At 39.5% G+C, this 26,397-nt stretch overlaps 1 long non-coding RNA gene across 1 annotated transcript in view; it reads left to right on the forward strand.

The window, feature by feature from the left end:
• Window positions 1-19,495, forward strand: part of LOC129059795 (uncharacterized) — a 30,710-nt gene extending 11,215 nt beyond the window's left edge. The window contains exons 3-5 of the long non-coding RNA XR_008525884.2: window positions 18,505-18,710; window positions 19,040-19,074; window positions 19,378-19,495. This is a non-coding gene — a long non-coding RNA (uncharacterized LOC129059795). The remainder of the gene's footprint in view (window positions 1-18,504; window positions 18,711-19,039; window positions 19,075-19,377) is intronic.
• Window positions 19,496-26,397: the final 6,902 nt, after the last annotated feature.

The following is a 26,397-nucleotide window of genomic DNA, read 5'->3' on the forward strand; positions in this document are numbered from 1 at the left end:
TTGGGGTTTTATTTTTCCCTACCCATTCATGCACCAATCAATCTAGCATCAAGCTATATAAAACAACAACTGATAAGTTCAGGAGAATTGGGCATGGCTCATCAAACACCCTGCTATTTGCCCAGGAAGCTAACACATTGCTGTTGGCTGTTGTGTGTGCCCAGGAGAAGGGATAGAGGCTTACATCCTAGCTTTTGCTTTTCCAAGTATGCTTAAGGAGTGAGTGTGTGTGTAGTTTCTCAGCTTGGAGAGTTCTGATGTGAGGTGAGGTTCGTTTATTATGCCCTCAACACTCCTTATCCTGTTTCTCAGGGGACCTTTCTGAATCTCACTTTGCACAGGTCTCCCCCAAAGCTGCCTCCTGGGCTGTCATCTCCTGGTTCCAAGGGGTGGCCTGAATGGGACTGGGGGAAGAATGATCAGGAAGCAGTTGGTCTGCCTTGCCTGCTGTTACTCTTCTCAGTGACCTGGTTTCAGGGTTGTCCTGATGTGATGCCACAGCTTCTGACAAGTGCCATAGATCCTGGCTGGTGATGATCCAGTAGGGTACACATGGTGGAGAAATGTCCACCACCAGAAAGCTCTCCACAGCCCATCCCTGCCTGCTGCACCTGTGGTCTCTTTGGCTCCAACCCTGGGACACAGGCTTTTTTATCTTGTCTAGGTTTTCTCAGAGTCTTTATGTCCTGATCCATCATCCACTTTCTTTTCACCGTGACACTTCTGGGCTCAGTTTGGGGAGGAATGATGGTATTCAGCATTAGTTCACCATCTGGTGAGGAACTAGAATCTTTTATGCATCTTTATATTCCCTTCCTTAAGATGCTTAAGATATGTCCTAGAACAGTAGTCCCCTACCTTTTTGGCACCTGGGACCAGTTTTGTGGAAGACAGTTTTTCCGCAGATGAGGGCAGGGGATGGCTTCGGGATGAAACTGTTCCACCTCAGATCATCAGGCTTCAGATTTTCATAAGGTGCATGCAACCTAGATCCCTCACATGTGCAGTTCACAATAGGGTTTGTACACCTAGGAGAATTGAATGCCACCTGCTGATCATAAAAAACATAAAAAACTAAAAAAAAAAAAGGAAAACCACTTTGTCTATGATCTTTAGACTTATTTATATTTAAATTGTTTTTTTCTGTTTAATTTTTAAACAGGAGGTGGAGCTCAGGCGGTAATGTTTGCTGCCGCTCATCTCCTGCTATGCAGCATGGCTTCTAACAAGCCATGGACTGGCCCTGGTCCACAGCCTGGGGACTGGGGGCACCTGTCCTAGAACACTGACTTGGACTGCCTCACCAAGTTTAGTATGAAGGACAAGTCTGTTTCATTGTGAGGAAAAACTATGTTAGAAAAATATAAATATAAATATATAATATGCTATACTTAAGTTAGTATAATTTAATGCACAATAACTGTGAAGTAAATGACCACTAAATAAATAAGACTTTGGATGAGCAGCTGGAGTAGGCTGCATGCCACTGTGACAGCATTATTTCTCAGTGCTGCAGCAGTTAAGTGCTACTTAAAGAGAAGAACAGATTACTAAAGGTTGATTTGAACAAATCCTTTAATACATTTGCTTGTTGTTTGGGATTTGTTATTTCAAAAATATTTTAACTTCTCAATTTTGGCCCAAACACCATTAATTATTTGTGAATGAGCTTTGTAAAACTGAATGCAGAAGTTTTGATTATGAGGCAAAAACTCTGTCATCCTGTTTTAAGGAAGATCTACATGCCCTTCTTGGTGATATTCTAGGAAGCAAAAGGAGAAGTGCTCTCTGGGAGATGAATTTCACTACCCTTGTTTTCCCCCTCCTTGCAAGGTTGGAACAAATTCCCATTTATTTAGCAAGCAAAACATACTTCACAATTTCCAAATAAGAAGTAAAGTTTGCCATGTACACATCTGGAACCTGTGCATCTAGTCTCAGTTTACAACAAATCATATTTGTATTCTATGAATTCACCAGAAAGCTCAGTTTTGAGTTGACTCAATTCATAAGAAAAGTGCAATTAAGGTAGCTGATATTGATGACAGTTTAAGTTAAATATTAACCATTCACCCCTAGTACGATTTCAGGTTCTAGCTTGTTTCAAATTAAATCACCATATTTATCAAATTAGATCACCAGAATTATTTAGTGTAACTCTTTGTAAAGTTGCCTTTACTAATGTAACTTAATCTGCCTTATTTGAATGTCTTTGGCATTCTTGAATGCTGATATGAGAAATGGTCCTATGGAATTAAAGTTTCTGCATCTTTTTAGAAGACTCTGTTGCAAAAATTAATAATTCTGCAAGAGCTACCATTCACAGAGTACATCAGATGACCCAGGCACATGCTTTACTGAATTTAATTCTCACTGTAGTCTTTTAGGTGTATATTATAATCCTTACTTTATATATGAAGAAACCGAAGCTATGTTAAACAACTTGCTCACACCTAATAAGTGCTTGACACAAGATTCAAACCGAGGTCTGTTAGATCTCTAAGTTTGTGGCCTTAACCAATGTTTTATATTGTAATTATGCTATATGTGTAGAATTACTCATATAAAATGGTAAGAAATTGGGAGGAACTATATTGTAGAGCCAGAAGTCTGATTGGGATGGCAAGCTACAATCAGGATGATCTTTGGCACTTATGGACTTGCCTGGAAATTTCCAGATTCCATTTTATCAGAAGCTGGATAAAGACTGGACTTTGGTCACCCAACCCTGCTGGAGACTCAGATTATTCCTGACTCGGACATTAAAGGGAAACTTAGTTCCACGGGCAAGGGTGTCTAGGACACTTAGGTAACCACATGAACAGGCGCTTACCTTTGACTTCAGGGCCTTCAATGAGTTATGGGTTAAGAAATCCTTATCTAAGCCATGCTAGTTCCCAGTTTTTCTTGGCTTCTGGGAAGCCCTGTATCAAATGAAATACTCAATTCCAATATTTTCCTGAATGTTATTATGTTCTTCTTTCCCTCTAAGTCAGTAGACTTCAAACTGTGTTCCACGTAGTTCTTTGAGTTCCACAGGCCCTCTTTTAGGGTGCCCCATTGCTTGAGGAGAAGATGGAAGGGATGGAGCTGTGGGCAGGCATCCCGCCCCTTAGTCCAAGCAGCTTCAAGGCCACAGGCATGAAGGACATTAGCTCAGCTCCACCACTGCCTAGTGATTTGATTTCTTTATGCCCCAGTGTCCTCATCTATAAAAAGGTACTAATAGTCCTATCTTGTAGGTTTCTGTCATGACAAAAGGACTAAATTGCATGTATGACACTCAGAACCCTGCCTGACAAAAAGCAAGCACCCAGGAGTTGTTAGTCATAATTATTGCTTGACTATGCTTTTAAATACAATGTTTTTTATAATGAAGAACACTGAAACTAAAAAAAAAAAAAGGAAAACCACTTTGTCTATGATCTTTAGACTTATGTTTAAATTGTTTTTTTCTGTTTAATTTTTATTTGTATGTTATTTTCACGTAAATGAGATTTAATTCATTCCCAGTCTGCCATTTTTGATCTACCAAACTACCTCCTCATAAATGATCATCCCTGACTTCCCAGTGAGAAACTTGGAAATTGCCTTTATTTCTTGGCTGACAGATCTGATAAATGAGTGTTAGAAGGAAAACTTTAGCTAAAGTAAATTTAACGGAATTTGTTGAGCCAAGAACAATTTGCGAATGAAGTAGCCTCCCGAGCCAGAGTAGGCTCAGAGAGACACCAGTGTAGCCACGTGGTGTAAGAAGATTTATGAACAGAAAGAGAACAGGGAAGCACAGAAAATGGAAGTGAGGTACAGAAGCAGCTGGACTGGTCACAGCGTGGTGCCTGCCTTATTTGAACATGGTTGAAACGGTTGGCCCTCTCTGATTGGCCAAAACTCAGTGTTTGGCACAAGAGTAGGTTACAGTCTGTTTACAAATCCATTGAGGTTATAGTTTCCTAGGTACAGAGAAGCCTTTAAGTCAAACTTAAAATACGTAAGGAGACAGCCGTAGGCCAAACTTGATTTATGCTTCTTTGCCCCTCACTTTGCTACTGGCTTCACTGCCTCAGGTGCTCTGTGCTTGAGACAATTTAAGATTGAGACCCTTTAAAATATTTTGCTGTCCTCTTTGCAGATGAGAGTGTATTAGTCTATTCAGGCAGCTATAAGAAAACACAATAAACTGAGTTGCTTATAAACATTAGAAGTTTATTTCTCTCAGTTCTGGAGGGAAGTCCAAGACCAACGCACAGGCAGACTGGGTGCCTGGTGAGGGCTCTCCTCCTGGTTCACTCTTCCTGTGGGCCTGTTTTATAAGGGAGCTAATCCCATCCATGAGCACTCCACCCTCATGATCTAATGACGTCCCAGAAGCCCCATCTCTTAATATCATCACCCTGGGGGTTAGGAATTCAACATCTGAATTTCAGGGGGACACAAACCCTTAGACCATAGCAGAGGATACACAGAAGTAAAAAAAGATAGATAACAACAAAAGAAAAATAATGGCGATTACTAGTCATTTTAATTTTTTTTTTTACTTTCCTTGCTCCCGCTTCCTACTTTTGAAACATTTTTAAAGTTTTCAATGAGAAAAGAAAAGCCCAGACATTATTTATTTTATTGTATTTTTTCCCCAGTAAAATATATCATGCATACAAACTGGTAAAAATAACATACGTTCACTGTTTTAAAAAGGAGGATGAAATGAGACTCACTGAGTGTAATCTTGGGTTTGCCCTTCACCTGGCTCCCTCTTCACTGCCTCACTGTCTCTGGGCTTTAGGGAGAGGATGTCTATGGACACCGTCTGCAGCCTCCTTTGCCTTTCAACTTCCAGTTAGTTTTGGCCAATGGAGTATTGCATTAAACTCGTTTTTCTACACACTGCCCCTACTTTTGTACACAATCCCTTTCTTAACTTCTCCTCAAATTAACTTGAGGTTTCAATTTACTTCCTTTAAGGATCCAACCAGCTCCCCCTGAGCTGGGCCGGCGGAGGCTCTCCCTTATCCTCGGCAGAGGTATATACCAGTTTAAACTTTGTGTTAATCATCCCTTTGCTTAAAAAGAACTAATGCCATCATATAAGTATGTCAAAATGCATATTGTTTAGTTTTGTGTTTTTTGACTTACGTAAATGGATTGATTCAAAGTCTCCCTCACTTGTGTTCCATTTTTTTCCCTTTGCTAATTTGGAAATTATACATTTTGGCCGGGCGTGGTGGCTCACGCCTGTAATCCTAGCACTTTGGGAGGCCGAGGCGAGCGGATCACGAAGTCAGGAGATCGAGACCATCCTGGCTAACACAGTGAAACCCTGTCTCTACTGAAAATACAAAAAATTAGCTGGGCATGGTGGCGGGTGCCTGTAGTCTCAGCTACTTGGGAGGCTGAGACAGAATGGTATGAACCTAGGAGGCAAAGCTTGCAGTGAGCCGAGATCATGCCACTGCGCTCCAGCCTGGGCGACAGAGTGAGACTCTGTCTCAGAAAAAAAAAAAAAAAAAAAAAAAAAGGAAATTATACATTCTATGTCTAGGTATTTAATAGTTATTTTAGAAACTTTAATGTTTACATTTAATTTAATAAGTTTCAACTTAAACTTTTCCTTCCCTTTAAACATTAAGGTCTTAGAATGCTTCAACCCTGATTACCTCTCACCCAACTGCAATGCTATTTTTATTCAGTATTTTGGATCTGCCTAATTTTTAAACTTGCAAAAAGTGGTCACTGTTGGTATTACTATTTCATGCCATCAGTGATTCCTTAGATGGAGCCAGGTGTTATAGTTTTTTTCACTCACCATTCCATTTTGCATCTGAGATATTTCTTTGGGATCATTTCCCTTTTTCTTCAGAGGTTCTTTAGTGAAGTCTGTTGCTAGCAAAATCTGTCTTTGTCTGCAAATGTGTTTTATTCTTGTTCTTGAAAGACAGTTGTACTGAGTTTTTCTTAGTATTCTGAAGACAATATATCACAATCTTTTGACTTCCACTCTTGCTTTTGAGAAGGCAGCTGTTAATCATTGATTCTCTGAGGTGAATATCTTCTCCTTTTAACTACTTTTGGATTTTCTCTTTTCGGTGCGTCTCTTTGGTTTGTTTTAATGTATTGTCTAGAGATATAGGTCTGTTTTATTTATTTTTTAATCTTGTTAAGTTTCCTTGGACTCAGTGAATCTGAGAATAATCTTTCATAAGTTGCAAAAATTTCTCAGCCAATTTCTCCGTTCAAAAACATTTTACCTTCATTCTGTTAGCTCACTCTGAAAAACTGAGTAGATATATTTTACGTTTTCTCATTCTATGCCCCAAAACTTTCAACCTCTCTTTCCCAGTTTTCATCTTATCACCTTTCTGGCTGTGTTTGGGTAGTCATCTCTTCGGTTGTGTCTAATCTGCTTTTCAATACATCCAATGAATTTCTAACTTCAAATATTAATTTTACATTTTCTATTTCGGTATTTCAAATCTGCTTGACTATTTTAATGGCCTCTTATTACTCTATGTCATTTTTAATTCCTTCTATTATTTCTTTAAACATGTTAAACACATACATATGTGTGTATATATGTGTATGCTTTTTTATATATATATATATATATATATATATATATATATATAGTTACCCCTCAGTATTCATGGGGGATTGGTTCCAGGATGTCCTGCAGATACCAAAATTCACAGAGATACTCAAGTCCCTGATGTAAAGTGATGTAATATTTGCATATAACCTACACATATATTCCCCTGTAAACTTTAAATCATCTTCCTAGATTACTTATAATGCCTAAGACAATGTAAATGCAATGTAAATAATTATTATACTGTATTGCTTAGGCAACAGTGACAAGAAAAAAGTCTGCATATGTTCAGTACAGATACTACCATCTATTCTTTTGTCTAAATATTTTCCATCTGCAGTTGGTTGAATCCACCAGTGTGGAACCTATGGATGTGGAGGACTGACTGCACTTACTTCTGCTAAACACGTTGGTATACTATCAACCTGGAGATTTAAAACTACATTTTCAGCTTGGGGCTTCAATTTGGGAACACAGATTATGTGAATTTTGTTGCAAGCCAACATAAGGATCAGTTTATGGAAGGAATTCTTTGAAGTGACTCTTCCTCCTTCCCTTCTCTTTCCTCTCCCTGTCTTCTTTTCTTCTTTTTATCTCTCTCATTCTTTCTCTAAATCCTTAACCTTCCCCCTTTCCTCTCTCTCTCTCTTATCCTTCCTTCCTTCTGACAAAGACTCTCTCCTTTGACTAAAACTTTAGTCAGGCTCCTGAGCACTTTCTGACTAGGCCCAACCTTGGGCTTCCCTCCCTGTCTTTGTAGAATCCAGTGTGCGCAAGGATCTTGCTAAGTCAGCTTAGCTGTAGAAAATCCCCTACCTTTGCTATCTGAGCCCCCTCCATATCTGATCCCCCTGGCCTGCCTTCAGGAATTATCCTGTTAGATCAGTCTAGCCAGAAACCCTTGTCCTTGATGTTTCCCCTGAGTAATTTTCTGTTCACTGATCCCCACTCTGCTCCTTGGTTAAAAATCTCCACTTATTCTTGCTGGAGTAGGAGTTGAGCCAAATCTCTCTTGCAACTGGAAGACCCTGTTACAGTGCTCCCCATACCTATGACCATGGCTCCCCTTGAATAAAGTCTGCCTTACCATCTTGAACAAGTGTCACAAATGATTGTATTCTTTAGCTCTCCCTCCCTCCATTCCTCCCTCCCTTCATTCCTTCTTTTCTTACCTTTTTCTTTTCCTCTTTCCTTCTTTTTTTTTTTCTTTTTAAATGGAGTTTCACTCTTGTTGCCCAGGCTAGAGTGCAATGGCACAATCTCAGCTCACCACAACCTCTGCCTCCTGGGTTCAAGTGATTCTCCTGCCTCAGCCTCCCGAGTAGCTGGGATTACAGGCATGCACCATCACGCCCAGCTAATTTTGTATTCTTTAGTAGAGACTGGGTTTCTCCATGTTGGTCAGGCTGGTCTCGAACTCCTGACCTCAGGTGATCTGACCACCTTAGCCTCCAAAGTGCTGGGATTACAGGTGTGAGCCACTGCACCCAGCCTCTTCTTTCCTTCTTTTTCTTCCTGCTCTGAGGTTATAATTGGCAAGTAGTGCTAGCATCTATCTCTGCAGAGTGGGTTTCCATGTCCCCAGTTATTCTCTCTTTATGTTTTGTGCAGGGGGCTTTAACCTGACTGATTTGAATCCTAGACTATATGCCCTGGGCCACTGGGATGAAGACAATGCCCTCAGCATAAATACCACTTGAATGCTGTTCTTTGGGACCTCTAAGGACTCACCTTACTGCTCCATAACTTCAACCCTGCATTTAAAAATGTTTTCAAAATGTAATTTTAATATAGGTGTTCTGCACTGGGAGGTTTTTTTCTACATAGGCAATATGTCATTTGGCCAAAAATGGAAGAAATGGAAAAAACAGAATAAATAATGTGATTTTTTTAAAGGTTTAGTAAAGCAATGCAAATTTTGGTAGATTTCAAAACTTGAATCATTTAACTAATTTTTTGTATATAATGAAGAATGTAGCTTCAAAAATCTAATTTTATCTATCACTATTAGAAGCACATAGCCCTGTTTCTGTCATAGTTATTTAGAAAAGAGAAGATAAGGCCAGGTGCAGTGGCTCACACCGGTAATCCTGTCACTTTAGGAGGCCTAGGTGAGTGGATCGCTTGAGGTCAGTAGTTTGAAACCTGCCTGGCCAACATGGCGAAACGCCATCTCTACTAAAAATACAAAAATTAGCTGGGTGTGGTGGCATGTACCTGTAGTCCCAGCTACTTGGGAGGCTGAGGCATGAGAATCCCTTGAATCCGGGAGATGGAGGTTGCAGTGACCCGAGATCATGACACTGCATTCCAGCCTGGGTGACAGAGTGAGACTCCATCTCAAAAAAAAAAAAAAAAAAAAGGAAAGGAAAGAAAAGGATCTGCACATGAATGGAATCTCAGGGCTATGGCCTATGTAGGTAAAATAAAGGTGAAAATTATTTCTCTTATTCAGTGTTGCAGGAGGTCAGGGACCCAGAACGGAGGGACCAGCTGGAGCTGTGGCAGAGGAACATAAATTGTGAAGATTTCATGGACATTTATCAGTTCCCAAAATTAATACTCTTATAATTTCTTATGCCTGTCTTACTTTAATCTCTTAATCATGTTATCTCCGTAAGCTGAGAATATACATCACCTCAGGACCACTATTGTACAAATTGATTATAAAACATGTATGTTTGAACAATATGAAATCAGTGCACCTTGAAAAAGAACAGAACAACAGCAATTTTAGGGAACAAGGGAAGACAACGATAAGGTCTGACTGCCTGTGGGGTCTGGCAGAATAGAGCCATATTTTTCTTCTTGCAGAGAGCCTGTAAATGGACGTGCAAGTAGGAGAGATATCGCTAAATTCTTTTCCTAGCAAGGAATATAATATTAAGACCCTAGGAAAAGAATTGCATTCCTGGGGGGAGGTCTATAAACGGCTGCTCTGAGAGTGTCTGTCCTATGCGGTTGAGGTTCTCTGCTCTTGAACCCTGTTTTCTGTTAAGATGTTTATCAAGACAATACATGCACAGCTAAACATAGACCCTCATCAGGAGTTTTTGATTTTGCTCTTTACTTTGTGATCTTTGCTTTGCCCTTTGCCTTGCGACCTTTATTGGCCTCAGAAGCATGTGATGCTTGTTCTCCCTTTTGCCCTTTGAAGCATGTGATCTTTGTGACCTACTCCCTGTTTGTACACCCCCTCCCCTTTTAAAGTCCTTAATAAAAACCTGCTGGTTTTGCGGCTTAGGTGGGCATCACGGACCTACCGATATGTGATGTCACCCCTGGCGGCCCAGCTGTAAATTTCCTCTCTTTGTACTCTTTCTATTTATTTCTCAGACTGGCTGACACTTAGGGAAAATAAAAAGAACCTATGTTGAAATATTGGGGGCGGGGTTCCCCGATAATTCAGTTTTTCTAAAACTACACCGAACTAAACTAAATTCTCCAGTGAGCATTCTCACAGCCTGTCATTTTCATGGGTTCACTTCCTACATTTTGTTCCCTAAATCTTAGTGACAATGCCTCTTAGGATAGAAGCTGAAACAAACAAAAATTGTTAGGTTGTAGATGTTAGTTCCCTGTTGATACTAATTCTTTTCTCTTCTTCAATTTCTTATTTGATGAGAAAAAGCCCTCTCGCATTCTCAAGTTCAATGGTCTTTTCAGCAGAAGGGCACATGCTAGTAAATATAATTTTCTATCTGTGTGTGTCTGAGTTGGTGATAATAACACCTCACATCTGTGGAAGATAAGTTATTATTCTCCTTGGAAAAACTCTGACAAAGATTAAGTTTTCTTGAGACTATTACATATTTTTTCACAATTAAAAAAAAAGTTGTAAAACTTATCAAAGTATTAAAATAGTGCATTTCTGTTATAATAAAAATAGCTTCTGTATATATGGGTTTCTCATATATATAAATATATATGGGTTTCTCCTAACTCTTCAGGGTAGATATTATTATATTCAGAAATTGTGGATCAGAAAAAAAAAGTAAGTACTTGCCCAAGGTCACACAGCTATAAAATGGCAGAGCTGGGATATAAGCCATGTCATAATTTGCTCTAAATTATACTATGCCAAGGCCCCTTCAAGCCTTAAATCCCTAAAACCTCATAAATATAGAACTCTCAGGGCTTCTGTAGAAGCCCTGTGGTCTAACCTCTTAATTTTACAAACAAAGAAACTGAAACCCAGAGAAGTTAAGTGATTAACCAGGATCACACAGTAATTAGAACTTAGATCTTATGATCCTGGGCCACTGATTGTTTCTGCATGCAAATCTGAAATTTAAAATTTGAGAACTATGAATGAAAAATGTTTAAATGAAAGTTGAAAAACATCCCAACTTTGGATACAGTCTTAATGTAGGAATATTTGCCACCTAATATTGATAATGGTATTGTGAAGAGTGGTGAAGTGGCGACGGAGTGTGAAGAACCTTCTTTCCTGAAGTTTGACCTGCTCTAGGAGAGGAAACCAATCATTCCTTCTTTCTTTCTTCATCCTGTGCCAGGACCATGGCATGTGCTGTTCCGTCTGCCTGCTATGATTCCCTACCTCTCACTTGGTTAACCATCATTCTTCCTTCAGATCTCAGTTCAGAGCATCACTTCCTCAGGGAGGTCTTCCTAGAATTCACTGGCTCCACTTACACTCTGGGCCTGCAGTGTGGAATGACTGCAGTTTCCTGAGTCAACCAGGACCCTGGATCATGGCTCAAGCTGACATCTGCTGGCAATGCCACCTTCCCCATTTATATTTGTGGATCCACCCTTACTCCACCTTTTTCACCGGGCAGACACCAACTTATCCTTAAGACATAGTTTAATCATTACCTTTCCTTAAGGATGGGGGTGGCCATGATGACTACCATGGCCTCAGAGCTCTTATCACAATGCCTGTAGCACTTTGATGAGTTCACTGCTTTATAGCTCTATCCCCACTGCCAGAATATGACCAAGTTTTTTTATCACTGCATCCAGAGGGGTTTGAATGGTTCTGGGAATAAGAGATATTTGTTAAAGAAATGCTTTTTCAAAAAAAACTTAGATCACTGGAAATTATTCAATTCATACTGAAACCCTGATTGGGAACTAAATAGTAAATATTTACAGTTTATCACAATAGAAAGTTCTTCATTGCTTATGTGGATATCTTATAGTTATGATGCAAGTTACTCTGTTTACACTGTACAAAACAAAATTTCCAGTGTGTTTGTGAAGCTATACAGTGTCTTTTATATGTCACACTGTAAATATTTGCTGAAGTCATGCAATGGGCTATACACTTGTGGAATTTTAAGAGGTGTTTGGTAATTTTCTGTGCTGTCAAAGAGGGTAAAGTCTAAACTAGGTGTTAGCACTATTAGATTTATTCAGAAAACTTATCTTCCTACCTGTACCAAAATCACCAGCTCCAGGGGCACAGGAAAGCCTTTCTCACACCTGACAGAGCTCCTCAAACTAAAGCAAGAGCCCAGGACACATCCTCTGTGCCTTGGGGCCAGCAATAATGTTCCTGCCCTGCTGCAGTGTGGCCTCCTTCTCCACTGGACCCTGAGACCTCAGGGCTGAGCAGTTCCCCGGTGAAACACATTCTTTCTGTACTAACACCCTTCCCTTTCTGACTCCACCATATCAGTTTCCTTTCGGCATTCTATCAAATTACTATAAACATAGGGGCTTAAAAGAGCACAAGTTTATTTTCTTACAGTTCTGGAGGTTAGAAGTCTGAAGTGAGTCTCACTGGGCTAACATCCAAGGGTAGGCAGGGCTGTGTTCCCTTCTGGAGGCCGTATGGGACAATCAGTTTCCCTGCCTTTCTGGCTTCTAGGGGCTGCCCACATTCTTTGGTTCATGGACTCTTCCTCCATCTTCAAAGCCAGCAACTACAGGTTGAATCCTTCTCACATTGCTTTACTCTGCCCTCCTTTTCTGCCTCTCTCTTCCAGTTTTAAGGATCACAATGTGATTACATGTGGCCCACCTAAATAATTCATAATAATCTTCTCATCTCAAGGTCCTTTACTTAATATCGGTGAAGTCCGTTTTGCTAAGGTAACGTGTTTACAGAGTCTGGTGTTTAAGATACGGACATCTTTATGGGGAAGATGGGCATTATTCTGCCTCCCACATCCACCATTTCCATGATTATTGCCATTTTCCCTCAGATATATACAGCAATTTGATTATTCTCCAATAAAGTCATTAACGTAATAGATATTTATTGATGACTTTGGCTATAAAGATGAGTTAAAATATATATGTTTACATCTAATATAAAATATACAGAGCCAAGCAAACAGTTGTAAAACCACGTGAAAAGTGTCATCTGAAAAGAATTTCAGGGTATTAAGAGATCAGAGAGGAAACAGTGCTCAAGTCATCTCTGAATGAGACTGGAGATTGGAAATTGACTAGAAGCCTCCTGGCAGGGGGAGCTTGGAGACAATCTTGAAGAATGTCTGAGAATTTTCCAAATAGACAATAGAGAATAGAAGGGGCTAGATAGAGAGAACAGCATATGTGAAGGCTCTAGACTGTGAGAAAGTATGTGGGCTTTGGGAACTGTGGTTAACTTGGTGTCACTAGAGCGCTGCTGTCCTGTCGCACTTACAGTGATGATGCAACTGTTCTGTGTCTGTTCTGTCTGTCACTGTCGCCACTGACCACATGTAGCTATTCAGCATTTGAGATGTGGTTAGGTGACAACGGGACTGAATGTTTTCTTTCGTTTTATTGTAATTAATTTAAATCTAAATAGCCACATGTGGCTAGTGACTACCATATTGTCAGCACAGCTGTAGGGCATAGAGTACCTCTGAGTGGGTGATGGGAGAGATGAAGCTGGAGAGGTGAATGGGGATTGGATTATGCCAGGCTTTTGTTTGTTTGTTTGTTTGTTTGTTATGCAGGGAGTTTTGCATTTGTCCCCTGGAGATGTGATTTTCAGGCTGTGTTCCATGGTCATTGGTTCTGCACAGGTTATCCAGGGCTGCTGCTGGGGCTGGCAGGGGGGTGAGAAAGGGTCAGGAAGACTTGAGTGGCTGGGTGGAGGTCTGCTCCCCACTCCCCATCAACCCATCTCATGAGTTCCCTTCAGCTGAGCAGCTCTTATGACATCAGTTTAATATATTGGGCTTTTGTTGTATCGTATTATTGAGAGAAAATGACTGCGTTGCAGGATGGTGAGAAATAAATGATAGAGATTTGCATTTCTCATATGTCACTCTGGCTAGAGGTCAGCTCAAGGCTGTAAGGAAGAGACTGGAGAGACAGAGAAAAGAAGTGAGTCTGTCTTAATAGTCCCGACAACAGACCATTGGCTATCCAAATCATCAGTACACCAGGGAATAGCTTTCAGGTGATCTGCCGACTTTCAACATGAAAAATTCAGTCCAGAGTCCCAGGTGGGGCTCACGAGTCTGCGTTTTTAACAACTCACCAGGTTATTCTTATGTGCCCTAGAATTGGAAACCCATGTATCTCAAGATTTTTTGCACAAACTGCAGCCCATAGGATAAGAGAGAAACTTAGATCAGAGTAGAGGTTTTGCGACTCTAAGAACCAAAATGATTTCAGGTGCCTGGTCATCCTCAGCCTGGTGGACACTCCTTCATTCACTGGAGAAGCAGCAGCAGGGCTTGCTTCGAGTCCAGGGAAGCAAGAAAACAGATCTGATCCCCCTGTGGAGTGTGGAGTGGGGGCACTGCCCTTGATGGTGGGAGTGAAACCAACTTGTTTGCAGGTCAGCACATGAGAGACAGCCCTGGAAGCACTCAGGGGTGATGAACTTGACATGGAAGCAGAAATCCTGCAAAGGCTGGGGCGGAAAGCTGCCGTGGAAGTATGCGTCATGATTGTTAATGTGACTTTATCTTAGTCCATTCCTGCTGCTTATAACAAAATACCTTAGGCTGGGTGCAGTGGCTAATGCCTGTAATCCCAGTACACTGGCAGGCCAGGGCAGGTGGAACACCTGAGGCCAGGAGTTCGAGACCAGCCTGAACAACATGGTGAAACCCTGTCTCCAGTAAAAAAAAAAATAATAATAATAATAATACTAGCTGGGCTTGGTGGTGCACACCTGTAATCCCAGCTACTCAGGAGACTGAGGCAAGAGAATTGCTTGAACCCGGGAGGTGGTGGCTGCCATGATCCGAGATGGCACCGCTGCACTCCAGCTTAGGCAACAGAATGAGACTCTGTCTCAAACAAAAACAAAAACAAACCTCAGACTGGGTAGCTTATAATCAATGGAAATTTACTTCTCACAGTTCTGGAGACTGGGAAGTCCAAGATCAAAGTGCCAGCAGGTTTGGTGTCTGGTGAGGCTTGTACCTTCTTGCTGTGGTGGAGCCCTCATAACTTAATCACCATCTAAATGCCCCACCTTCTAATATGGTTGCTTTGGAGATTAAATTGCAACATTAAATTTGGAAGGACACAAACATTCAAACTATAGCTGACTTCATCTACATCTCCAGCTGGTGAGGTCTGGAAGAAGTCAGGTTACACATATAGATGAGAAAACTGAGGGTCAGAGAGTGGAGGTCTGTTGTATGAAAGGAAAATAAAAACCTGGGACCCCAATTCAGTACTCCAAGGGGAAAAATTAAGCTGAAAGCTGACTCATGCAAGCACCTGCCATTCCTTTTGTTCTTAAGCAGATAGCTACAGATAAAAGATTAAATATCTTCACTCTGTGTTTGAGGCAGGAGAATAGGGTCTGGAGGCAGGGAACCGAATGACTTCCTAGACCTAAATCAAGTGGAAATTCTTCAGCTGTGACAGGAAATATTCTCTCCATTTATATAGGGCGTACACTGAGTAAATGACTTTGTAACTTTACTTCATCCTCTTCATTTACATAGGGCATATACCAAGTAACCAATGGAAACCTCTAAAGGGTATTTAAACCCCAGAATATTCTGTAACAGGGCTCTTGAGCCCCTATGCTCAGGCCCGCTCCCACACTGTGCAGTGTACTTTCATTTTCAGTAAATCTCTGCTTTTGCTGCTTCATTCTTTCCTTGCTTTGTTTGTGCGTTTTGTCCAATTCTTTGTTCCTGGACACCTTCCACTGGTAATGTGTTCACCTTATCTTGTGTAAAGTGTGGATTCACTGAGTGCAAGACAAATACATAATTGACTATTCCCCTACCTGATCCTTTTGTCTTGCAATATGTGAGTTCAGTCACGTGACCATACCCTCCCTATTCCTTCTCCAGCTTGCTTTTCCCCTTTACATTTTTGAAGCCCTTAAAATCATCTCTGGAGAAAGGCACAGACCTGTCTCCTGGGTGCATCCTCAACCTTGGCAAAAAAAACTTCTAAATGGATTGTGACTTGTCTCAGATGCTTGTTGGTTTACAGTTGTTATATGTTATCTAAGGTAACTCAGCTCTTTAGTGGAATTCTAACCCAGGTATGCCTAAATTCAAAACGTGAGGTTTTTTTGCATTATAGTGAATGATGGATATCAAGGCTTTTCTGATGACTTTGAAAAATAGTTGGATAGGCCAGGCACAGTGGCTCATACCTGTAATCCCAGCACTTTGGGAGCCCCAGGCAGGTGGATCACAAGGTCAGGAGTTCAAGACCAGCCTGGTCAACATGGTGAAAACCCATCTCTATTAAAAACACAAAAAATTAGCCAGGTGTAATGGTGGGCCTGTTTTCCCAGCTACTCGGGAGGTTGAGGCAGGAGAATCACTTGAACCCAGGAGATGGAGGCTGCAGTGAGCCGAGATTGCACCAATGCACTCCATCCAGCCTGGGCGGCAGATGAAAGAGTAAAACTCTGTCTCAAAAAAAAAAGTAGAGAACAGAACATTCTCCAGTTATGGCCTCATTGTTTTGTTTGTTCTTGGCAAAGTTTCCACTGACATAACTCAGTAAACTTTTACATCTGAGTTCAATGCAGTGTTTTCAAATAGGTGTGGACAAGAGGTTCGTTCATTGTTGATGTAGAATTGAGTACGGAATATACTTTGCTTAAATTACTTTCACTATTTTTTCTCATAATATTCTTGAAAGTCATCTATTAATGCAGTTCTTACATAAAAGGAAGAGATAACTAAAAAGGATATAGAGCCAGGAAGTAAATTATTTCCCCAAACACTTCAAACAATTTAAATGTTCAAATATAGAGTTATTTGTGAATATGCAAAGTAGCAAATCAAATGGGTAATTCTCAAAGCCTTCTGTTTTAAGTGATGAGAAGCAAAGCCTTTTCAAGTTTATGTAAATAATTGACCACTTCCTTGAAAAAGTTTTAAGATTTCTCTAGAGACAAGGTGAATCATATCAAGTGGCCTAAATAAACTTTAGTTTTGAATGAGTAAATAGCTCAAGGCAAGGTGGTGGTTTTACTAAAGTAAAAAAAAAGAAGTTGTCAAGAATCAGGCTTGCCAAAAAATTTTCAAAAACTAAGATGACAGGATTTTCTTTGGAGGGTTATGAAATGTTCTGAAGTTAGACAGTCTAGAATTAGATGGTTCAACAACTGAGTGAATTTACTAAAAAACACTGAATTTTACACTTCATCAGGGTGAATTTTATGTTATGTTAATTAAATTTTGGTAAAGCACTTATTAAATGAAATTGTAATAAGAGGATGTAAGAAGATTCAGTCACAAAATACACACATATACCACACAAATTTAAAATGCTTTTAGCTAAAATATTAAAAGACGAGGTAGTCACTTTGGAACCCAAATTCGTTGTCTGAAAGATTTTTAAAAATCTTAAAGAGAAAGTAATGAAGATAAGGAAATCATGAGTGAAAAAAATAAACAAACTTGGATGATATAACCAGAAATAACACATAAATGAAATAATTTCAGAAGAACAAGATATATGCATTTTAAAAGTAATATGGAAAAGCAACGGACCCAGAATAATCAAAAGAATCCTTAAAAAGAAGGACAAAATTGGAGGACTCACATTTACTTCAGAACTTACTACAAAGTTACAATAGTCAAGCCAGCATGGTACTGACGTAAGGATAGACACATAGATCAATGGAATACAGTCAGAGTCTAGAAGCCAGCCTACATATGCAAGACACTATGGAGGGTCTTCAAAAAATTTAAAAATAGAACTACTATATGATCCAGCAATCCCACTACCAGGTATATATCTAAAGGAATCGAAATTGGGATTTCAAAGAGCATTTGCACTCCCATTCATTGCAGCATGAACCCAAGTAACCTAAATATTCATCATGGATGAATGGGTAAAGAAAATGTGTTGTATATATACAGTGGAATATTGTTTAGCCTTAAGAAAGAAGGAAATCCTGCCATTTGTGACAACATGCATAAGCCTGGAGGACTTTATGCTAAGTGAAATAAGTTAGACACAGGAAGACAAGTACTACTTGATGCCACTTATATAAGGAATCTAAAATAGTTAAACTTGTAGAAGCAGAGAGTAGAATGGTGGTTGTCAGGAGCTGGGGAAAGGGGGATATAGAGAGCTATTAGCCAAAAGTTACAAAGTTTCAGTTATAAAAGATGAGTAAGTCCTAGAGATCTACTGCATAGCATAATACCTATAGTTAACAAAACTGTATTACATACTTAAAAATTTGCTAAGGGGATAGATCTTATGTTTTATCACATACTACACACACACACACACACACACATGCACACACACACATACACAAATAATTATAAATATAGAGGGTAGGAGGAAACTGTTTTGGAGGTGATGGGTATGTTTAGATTGTGGTAATGATTTCACAGATGTATATTTAGCCTCAAACTCATCAAGTTGCATACATTAAATATGTACAGTTTTTTTTGTCAATCATACCCCAATAAAAGTTTTTTAAAAAAATCCTGCACACACACATATATACATGTGTATATATGTGTATAAATATATATATGTATATAAATTTATTTTAGATAAGATTGCCAACACAACTCCGATGGGGAAAAGAAGTCTTTCCAAACATGCTGCTGGGACAACTGGATCTATACATGCAAAAGAATGAACTTGAACTACTATTTCACACTATATTAAAACAATTATCAATTATTTTGGGACTGAAGGCAATTAAGAAGCAGCAAATGGAAAAAGCTCTCCCTGTCTTCCCCTTTTCTGCCTCAAGGTAGGATATAAATTCTCCTTTACTGGAGACAACTCTAGACTCCATTCACCCAGCAAAGGCACCGGAAGAATCTGCAAACAAACGTTACTTCATTAGTTTACCCCCATATAGTTATTTTCCCACTGTTTCCTACCCCTGAAAGGAAATTGCCTTCCTTTGTCCTGTCATTTCTCTATAAATGTATTGTTCTTTGTTGAAGATGGGATATAAACCAGAGTTCTAAGCAACTGCTTTGAGTTACTTTTCATTGAGGTTTCTCCTGCATGGTGTTCACTGTATGTGTTAATAAACTTGTTTGTTTTTTTCTTGTTGATCTGCTTTTGTTACAGGGGCTCATCTCAACTAAGAACTTACACAGGGACAGGTAATCTTTAGCTTCCCTGACAACTGAAATGAAAGAGCTAAAATTACAAAACTCTTGAAAGAAAACGTGGGATTTGCTATGGTTTGAATGTCCCACCAAAACTCATGGTCAAATTTAATTGCCATTGGGGTGGTACTAGGAGGTAAGACCTTTAAGAGGTGTAGATAATGAGGGTTCTGTCCTCGTGAATGGATTAATGCTGTTATCGGGGTAGTGGATTAGTTATTGAGGGAGAGGACTCCAGGATAAGTTTGACCTCCATTTTCTCCCTGTCTCATTTGTCACCTGCCTTTCTGCTTTCAGCCATGGTATGATGCAACAAGAAAGCCCTCACCAGATGGCTAAGCAGATGCTGGCACCACGCCCTTGGACTTCCCAGCCTCCAAAACTTTGAGCCAAATAAATCTTTTGTGTATAAATTATCAAGCCTGTGATATTTTGTTACAGCAGCAGAAAACAGACTAAGACAAGATTAAATCTTTGTGACCTTGGGCTAATCAATGATTTCTTAACTATGACAATCACGTATCAGGTAAGAGCCTTTAATCCAGAATATATAAAGATCTTTTATAACTTAACAATGAAAAGACAACACAATTTTAAAAGGGCAAAGTATTTGAATAGACATTTCTCCAAATAAGTTATATAAATGGCCAATGAGCATGTGGAAAGATGCTCAACATCTTTTCGTCATTAGGCAAATGCAAATCAAAACCACATTCACTAGGATAGCTATAGTAATAAAAAAAGGAACAATAGTAAGTGGTGAGGATGTGGAGAAATTGGAACCCTCATATATTGTTGGTGGGTATGTAAAATGATGCAACCACCATGGAAAGCAGTTTGACAGCTCCTCGTAAAGTTAAGCATGGTGGTACCATAGGACCCAGCAATTCTACTCTTAGCTATATATGTCCAAGAGAGATGGAAATTTAAGTCCACACAAAAATTTAATTTGCCATTTTCATGGCAGCATCATTTATAATGGCCAAATATTGGAAACAACCCAAATGTTCATCATCTGATGAATGGATCAACAAAATGAGGTATATCTATACAATGAAACAGGATTTGGCAACAGAAGAAAGAATGGAGTACTGACACAGGCTACGTCGTGAATGATCCTTGTAAATACTAAATAAAAAAAGCAAGTCATAAAAGATCACATATTGTATGATTTTATTTATAAGAAATGTCTAGAGTAGGCAAATCTACAGAGACAGAAAGTACATTAGTGGGCACCTAGGGCCAAGGAGGGGAGAGAGAATGGGCAGTGATGGCAGCAGGGTGTTTGGAGGAGGGTTGGTGATGAAAATGCTCTAAAGTTATAGAGATGTTTGCACAAATATATTCATATATTTAAAAACATTGAATTGTATATGTTAAATGATTGAATTTTATGGTATGTGACACATGTCAAGAAAGATGTTTTTAAAAATAGTTCAGGAAAATGGATATATAGACAAATTATGCAACTAGTTCACTTTCCAGAATCCCATAAATTAAAACTCCTATGACTTGTAAATCTTCTAGATCCTAGACCAGATTATCATAAGCCTATTCTGAACTAGGAATTTCCTGGACACATGCCAAGGAATAAAAACTCTTGGCTGGGTGCAGCGCCTTAGAAACCCTGAGAGACAAGTATTATCTTTTAATCAACAAAACTGGTAGAGGATTAAATTATTGGTTCAGAGTACAGGCTTTTTGCTAGACAGAAACATCCAAAGCTTAATACTTAATAAAGGAAATTAAGAACAGAGACTTTTCATAGTGGAAACCTTGTTAAGTTTACCAAGGCTTACAGGAGATAGTACCAGAGCATGCATGTATTCGGCAGCTACCGAGAGTCTGCTATTTACCAGAAGATATTAGACACTGGAAAGAAATGTTTAAAAGGCTGAGTCCCTGCCCTAAGGGAGCTTATGGTCCAGGGAAGAGACACAAATGCATTTCATATCACATGTTAAGTGCTACGGGGAGGGTATGCAAGGAAACGAAGGGACAGAGAAGAGAGTTGGTCACCCTGGCTGGGAGACCAGAGATGCCTCCTCAGAGGAGTTTCTAGGAGAGGATCAGGGTTGGAGCAGGTGTGGGATTTCAAGGCACAGCCATCTGGACTGGGATGTGCACTCAGAAAGAAGAAAACCTCAGGGGACAAAGAGAGCCAGTGTCTGAAAAACCGCGCCAAAGGCTGTTCTCTTCTGTTATGCTATGTTTATGTTTCTTTGAGGAGGGAACTGTGTAAGAGGTAATGTATGGTAACGTATTAGTGCTTGAGAAGGAAATGCCTTGACTCAGTGCCGTTTCTTCCCCAGTAAGAATAGTCTCCAAAGACTGCTAAAAATATAGAGGAGAAGCAAAGTGAAGTATTCGTTTTTTCTTTTTTCCATTTCTTCACAGTAGGTGAATTCAACCAAAATTCATCATCATAGGAGCAGCACTTCTTTTTTAACCTCACATACATTTTTACATTTTCCTTAAAAACTCTTTATTTCAAATACACACAAATGGAGAGAGGAGTGTGATAAAACCCCATATTCCTGCTGTCTTGGTCTGTTTTGTGTTGCTATAAAGGCGTACTTGTGGCTGGGTGGTTTGTAAAGAAAGAGGTTGAGTTAGTTCATGTTCTGCAGGCTGTGCAAGAAGCATGGTGCTGGCATCTGCTCTGCTTCTGGTGAGGACTTTTGTGCTGCATCAAAACATGGTGCAGAAGGTCAAATGGCAGGCAGGCAGGTGCAAAGAAGGATCAAACCTGGGGGGCCTCCTGGCTTTAGAACAACACATTCCCTTAGGAACTAATCCATCCCCTCAAAACCAATCCACCTTGGGACAGCATGAGAACTTACTCACTACCCTGAGAACAGCACCAAACCATTCATAACCCATGACCTGAACTCCTCCCACTACACCCCACATCCCAACATCACCACACTGGGGATCAAATTTCAACATAATATTTGGTGGGGAACATACAAGTCATATTCAATCCGTAGCAGCAGCCATCCAGATTTTAAAATAATCAAAATTTTGCCCACTTGAATCACCTATCTGCCCTCCTTTTTTGTTGAAGAATTTTAAAGCAAGTTCCAGGCAAAATGGCACTTACCACTTAGTATTTCAATGTGTCCCTAAAAGAGGGAAATATAACCAGTTACCACTATCACACCTAAATTCATAACAATAATTCATTAATATCTAATTCCCAGTCTATTCATATTCAAAGTTCATTGACTGTTTAATAAACTTTTTTTTTTTTTTTTTTTAGATGGAGTTTTGCTCTTGTTGCCCGGGCTGGAGTGTAATGGCGTGATCTTGGCTCACTGCAACCTCTGCCTCCCGGGTTCAAGTGATTCTCCTGCCTCAGCCTCCCGAGTAGCTGGGATTACAGGCGCCCGCCACCACGCCCGGCTAATTTTTGTATTTTTAGTAGAGACGGGGTTTCATCATATTGGTCAGGCTGGTCTCGAACTCCTGACCTCAAGTGATTCGCCCGCCTCAGCCTCCCAAAGTGCTGGGATTTCAGATGTGAGCCACTGTGCCCGGCCAATAAACGTCTTTTTAAGATGATTTTTTTCTTCCAAATCAAGATCCAAATGAGACTCACATGTTACATTCAGTTGTCACACCCCCTTGTCTTCTTACATCTGTAGCAAGCCCCTCTCCCCTCTTCTTTTCCCTTCCTGTTGACTTAACTGAAAAAACCTGGTGTAATTGTCCCATAGAACAATGTGCATAGAATATACATTGTTCCACATTCTAGGTTTGCCTGATTACTTCCTCATGGTGACAGTATCATTCAACCAGCTCTTCTTTGTATTTTTAGTAGAGACGCGGTTTCACCATGTTGACCAGATGGTCTCAATCTCTTGACCTCGTGATCCACCCGCCTCAGCCTCCCAAAGTGCTGGGATTACAGGCATGAGCCACCGCGCTTGGCCGAAATGTATTTCTTAAGTAATAAGATTTGAAAGTTGCAATTACTCCTTGATTCATTGGCTACAGAATGGATGTTGTGTTAAATAACATTCATCTCATTGTACATCTCTGTCAGAGCTCTTGAGTGACTAGATGCACTGTCAGTGAGCAATAATATTTGGAAAGAAATCTTTTTTTTCTGAGCATTAAGTCTCAATAGTGGACTTAAAATATTCAGCAATCCATGCTATACACAGAGGTGCTGTCATCCAGGTTTTGTTGTTCCACTTAAAGAGCGTAGGCAGAGCAGATTTAGCATAATTCTTCCTAGAGTTTTCAAAATGGCAAATGAGCATTCGCTACAATGTTAGGTTACTAGCTGCAATAGCCCCAATCCAGAGAGTCAGCTATTGCTTGAAGCTTTGAAGCCAGGCATTGACTTTTCTTCTCCAGCTATGAAAGTTCTGAAGAGCATCTTCTTCTAATATAAGGCTGCTTTTTGTCCACAGACAATATGTTTCTTTTGCCCTTTTCATCAATGATCTCAGCTGGCTTTTCTGGATAACGCTGCAGCTTCTCCATCAGCACTTGCTGCCTCACGTTGTACTTTTATGTTATGGAGATGGCTTCCTTCCTTAAGCCTCGTGAGCCAACCTCTGTTAGTTCCAACTTTTCTTCTGCAGCTTACTCATCTCTCTCAGCCTTCGTAGAATTGAAGAAAGTTAGGGCCTTGCTCTGGATTAGGCTTTTGCTTAAGGGAATGTTGTGCCTGGCTTGATCTTCTATTCAGTCCACTCAAACTTTTTCCATACCAGCAATAGGGCTGTTTTACTTATCGTTTGTGTGTTCACCTGGGTAGCACTTACTTTCCTTCAAGAACTTTTCCTTTGCATTCACAAGTTGGCTGTTTGCTGCAAAGGTCAAGTTCGGTACAAAAGAAAATTTCTTGGAAATTAAAAGTGCTACCCTGCTACCTTGGTTTTCAACATGCCTTCCATGCTAAATTTAATCATTTCTAGAATTTGATTTAAAGTGAGAGATGTGTGACTTCTATTTTCACTTGAACACATAGAAACCATTGTAGAGTTACTAATTGACCTAATTTCAATATTATTGTATCTCAGGGAATAGGGAGACCTGAGGAGCAGGAGAGAGATTGGGAATGGCTAGTTGGTAGAGCAGTCATAGTAAAACATACATTTATTGATTAAGTTCATCATCTTATATGAACGTGGTTCTTGGCACCCCCCAAAAATTACAATAATAACATCAAAGATCACTGATCACAGATCACCAGCATAGATAAAATATGAAAAAGTTTGAAATATTGTGATAATTGCCAAAATGTGACACAGAGACATGAAGTGAGCACCTGTTGTGGAAAATTGGCACCTATAGACTTGCTTAACACACAGTTGCCACAAAAACCTCAATTTGTAAAAAACATCTGCATCTGCATAGCATCGTAAAGTGCAATAAAATAAAATATGCCTTTATTCAATGTTTTTCAACCAGTTGTAGTCATTATTGTTTTCACATCCTCAGATGTCACATCATTTGACAATGGAAAACCTTCAAGTGGATCTGTGTGTTCTGCTGGTATTTTCCTTGCTTTCTGGCATAAGCATGTCACAGAACCCCAAATTCAGGCTCGTGTACCCAGCATGCAGCTGAGGCCAAACACTGACACAAAGGTGCTTGGAGATAGAGAAGGGTTTATTTGATTTGCCCAAAATGAAGTGGGAGGGCAAAAATCTCTCCAATCTACCTTAACAAAAAGAAGAGGTGGGGAGTTTTTATTTGGCTGGAGAGTAAAGGATGGGGAGTTACAGGAAATCTAGGGAAAAAGTCTATTTCTTCAGTCGGAGATAACACCTTGAGCAACCAGATTTCTTGGCATCAGCAGCTGGTCGCAACATCCCTCTAGGCATTCATTCTTTCTGCAAACTTTTTTGTGACACTGAAGTTATCTCCTGCTGCTTGGAACAGGAACAGTACATCTATGGTTTATAATTACATTGTGAGAGCAAGGAATCTTGGGCAAAAAGCAAGTGGTTAACATTTGCAAGCAAGCAAGGGCCTAATCAGAATTCTCATAATTTCAGATAATAAAAAATGCTGGGGTGTTGAAATCTCAAGTGGCCCAATTGCAAGCTGTCCCAGGCTTAAAATCAGCTTTGCCCTAGACTTATAATCAGCTATTTCTCTGAGGAGCCCTAATTCTTTCCAATGAGAAGTGATTTTTAGAGACATAATCTAGGTGATATAGGTGCTCATTGCTATTGGGCTGTCAGTGCTTCTAAATATATCAGTCAACAGAACTAAGTAATATATGCTTTTTTAAATAAAAAATCTTTTCAGAGTTTATAGTAATTTTTTTCTGGTTTCTAGTGGGGTTGGATGTAGTAATATTTTTAATTCAGATTAACAATATAAGGTTTCTACTTAACTTCTTTAATTTTTTTTTCTCGTCTTCCTTTTCTCTTACATGGAAAATCTTGATTCCTACCAACATTAATATAGTTACCTACTTGCTTTGTCCTATAATGTGTATAAACTAGTTAAAAAATACAAAATCCAAATAAAAATTACTCAGTTAAGTTGAAACAATGTTACAGTTCTTTTCGTCGTTAAAAATTTATCCTACTAAGACTTTATAGCTAACATAAAGGTAACCAGGTATAATTCTTTTTTCTGTAAGGTCATGTTACCAACTTGATGATATTCCATTAATGTGTTAATTTCAGTTTATTTTTATGTTGGGGATTGATTATTTTCTTTTTAGATTAATTTTATTTTTTGAAAATGTAAAACAGGCACATAGAAGGAAACAACACACACTGGGGCCTATCAGATGGGGGAAGGTGGGAGGAGGGAGAGAATTAGGAAAATAATGGGTACTAGGCTTAATACCTGGATGATGAAATAATCTGTCCAACAAAACCCCATAACACAAGTTTACCTATATGACAAACCTGCACATGTACCCCTGAGCTTAAAAATAAAAGTTAAAAAAGAAAATACAGAACATTTATAAAGATTCCAAATGTAAAAGATTTATATGATTCTGAAGTCTATATAACACACCGTTCAGAAAAGTCTTGCTTCCATCACTAACCCTTCCCCCATTCTCTCTCTCCCCCTGCATGTAATCACCTTCAAATACATTTAATTTAAATTTCCAGTATCTCATTTTGAAAATATAAACATGTATGTGTGTGCTTACGCATATTCTTAAACGGAAAAAGCAAGATGTTTTGTAGCATGCTATAATGCTAACTTTCATGTAAGAAAAGAGGAAAATACTGTATCTTCTATGCCCAAAATGAATAATACTACTCATTTCTCAGTTCCCTAAAGCAGCAATGATCAGGGTTGCAATAGAAGGTGAAGCAAATAAATTGA

The sequence above is a fragment of the Pongo abelii genome, chromosome 5 (genome assembly GCF_028885655.2).
Source record: "Pongo abelii isolate AG06213 chromosome 5, NHGRI_mPonAbe1-v2.0_pri, whole genome shotgun sequence".
Taxonomy (NCBI): domain Eukaryota; kingdom Metazoa; phylum Chordata; class Mammalia; order Primates; family Hominidae; genus Pongo; species Pongo abelii.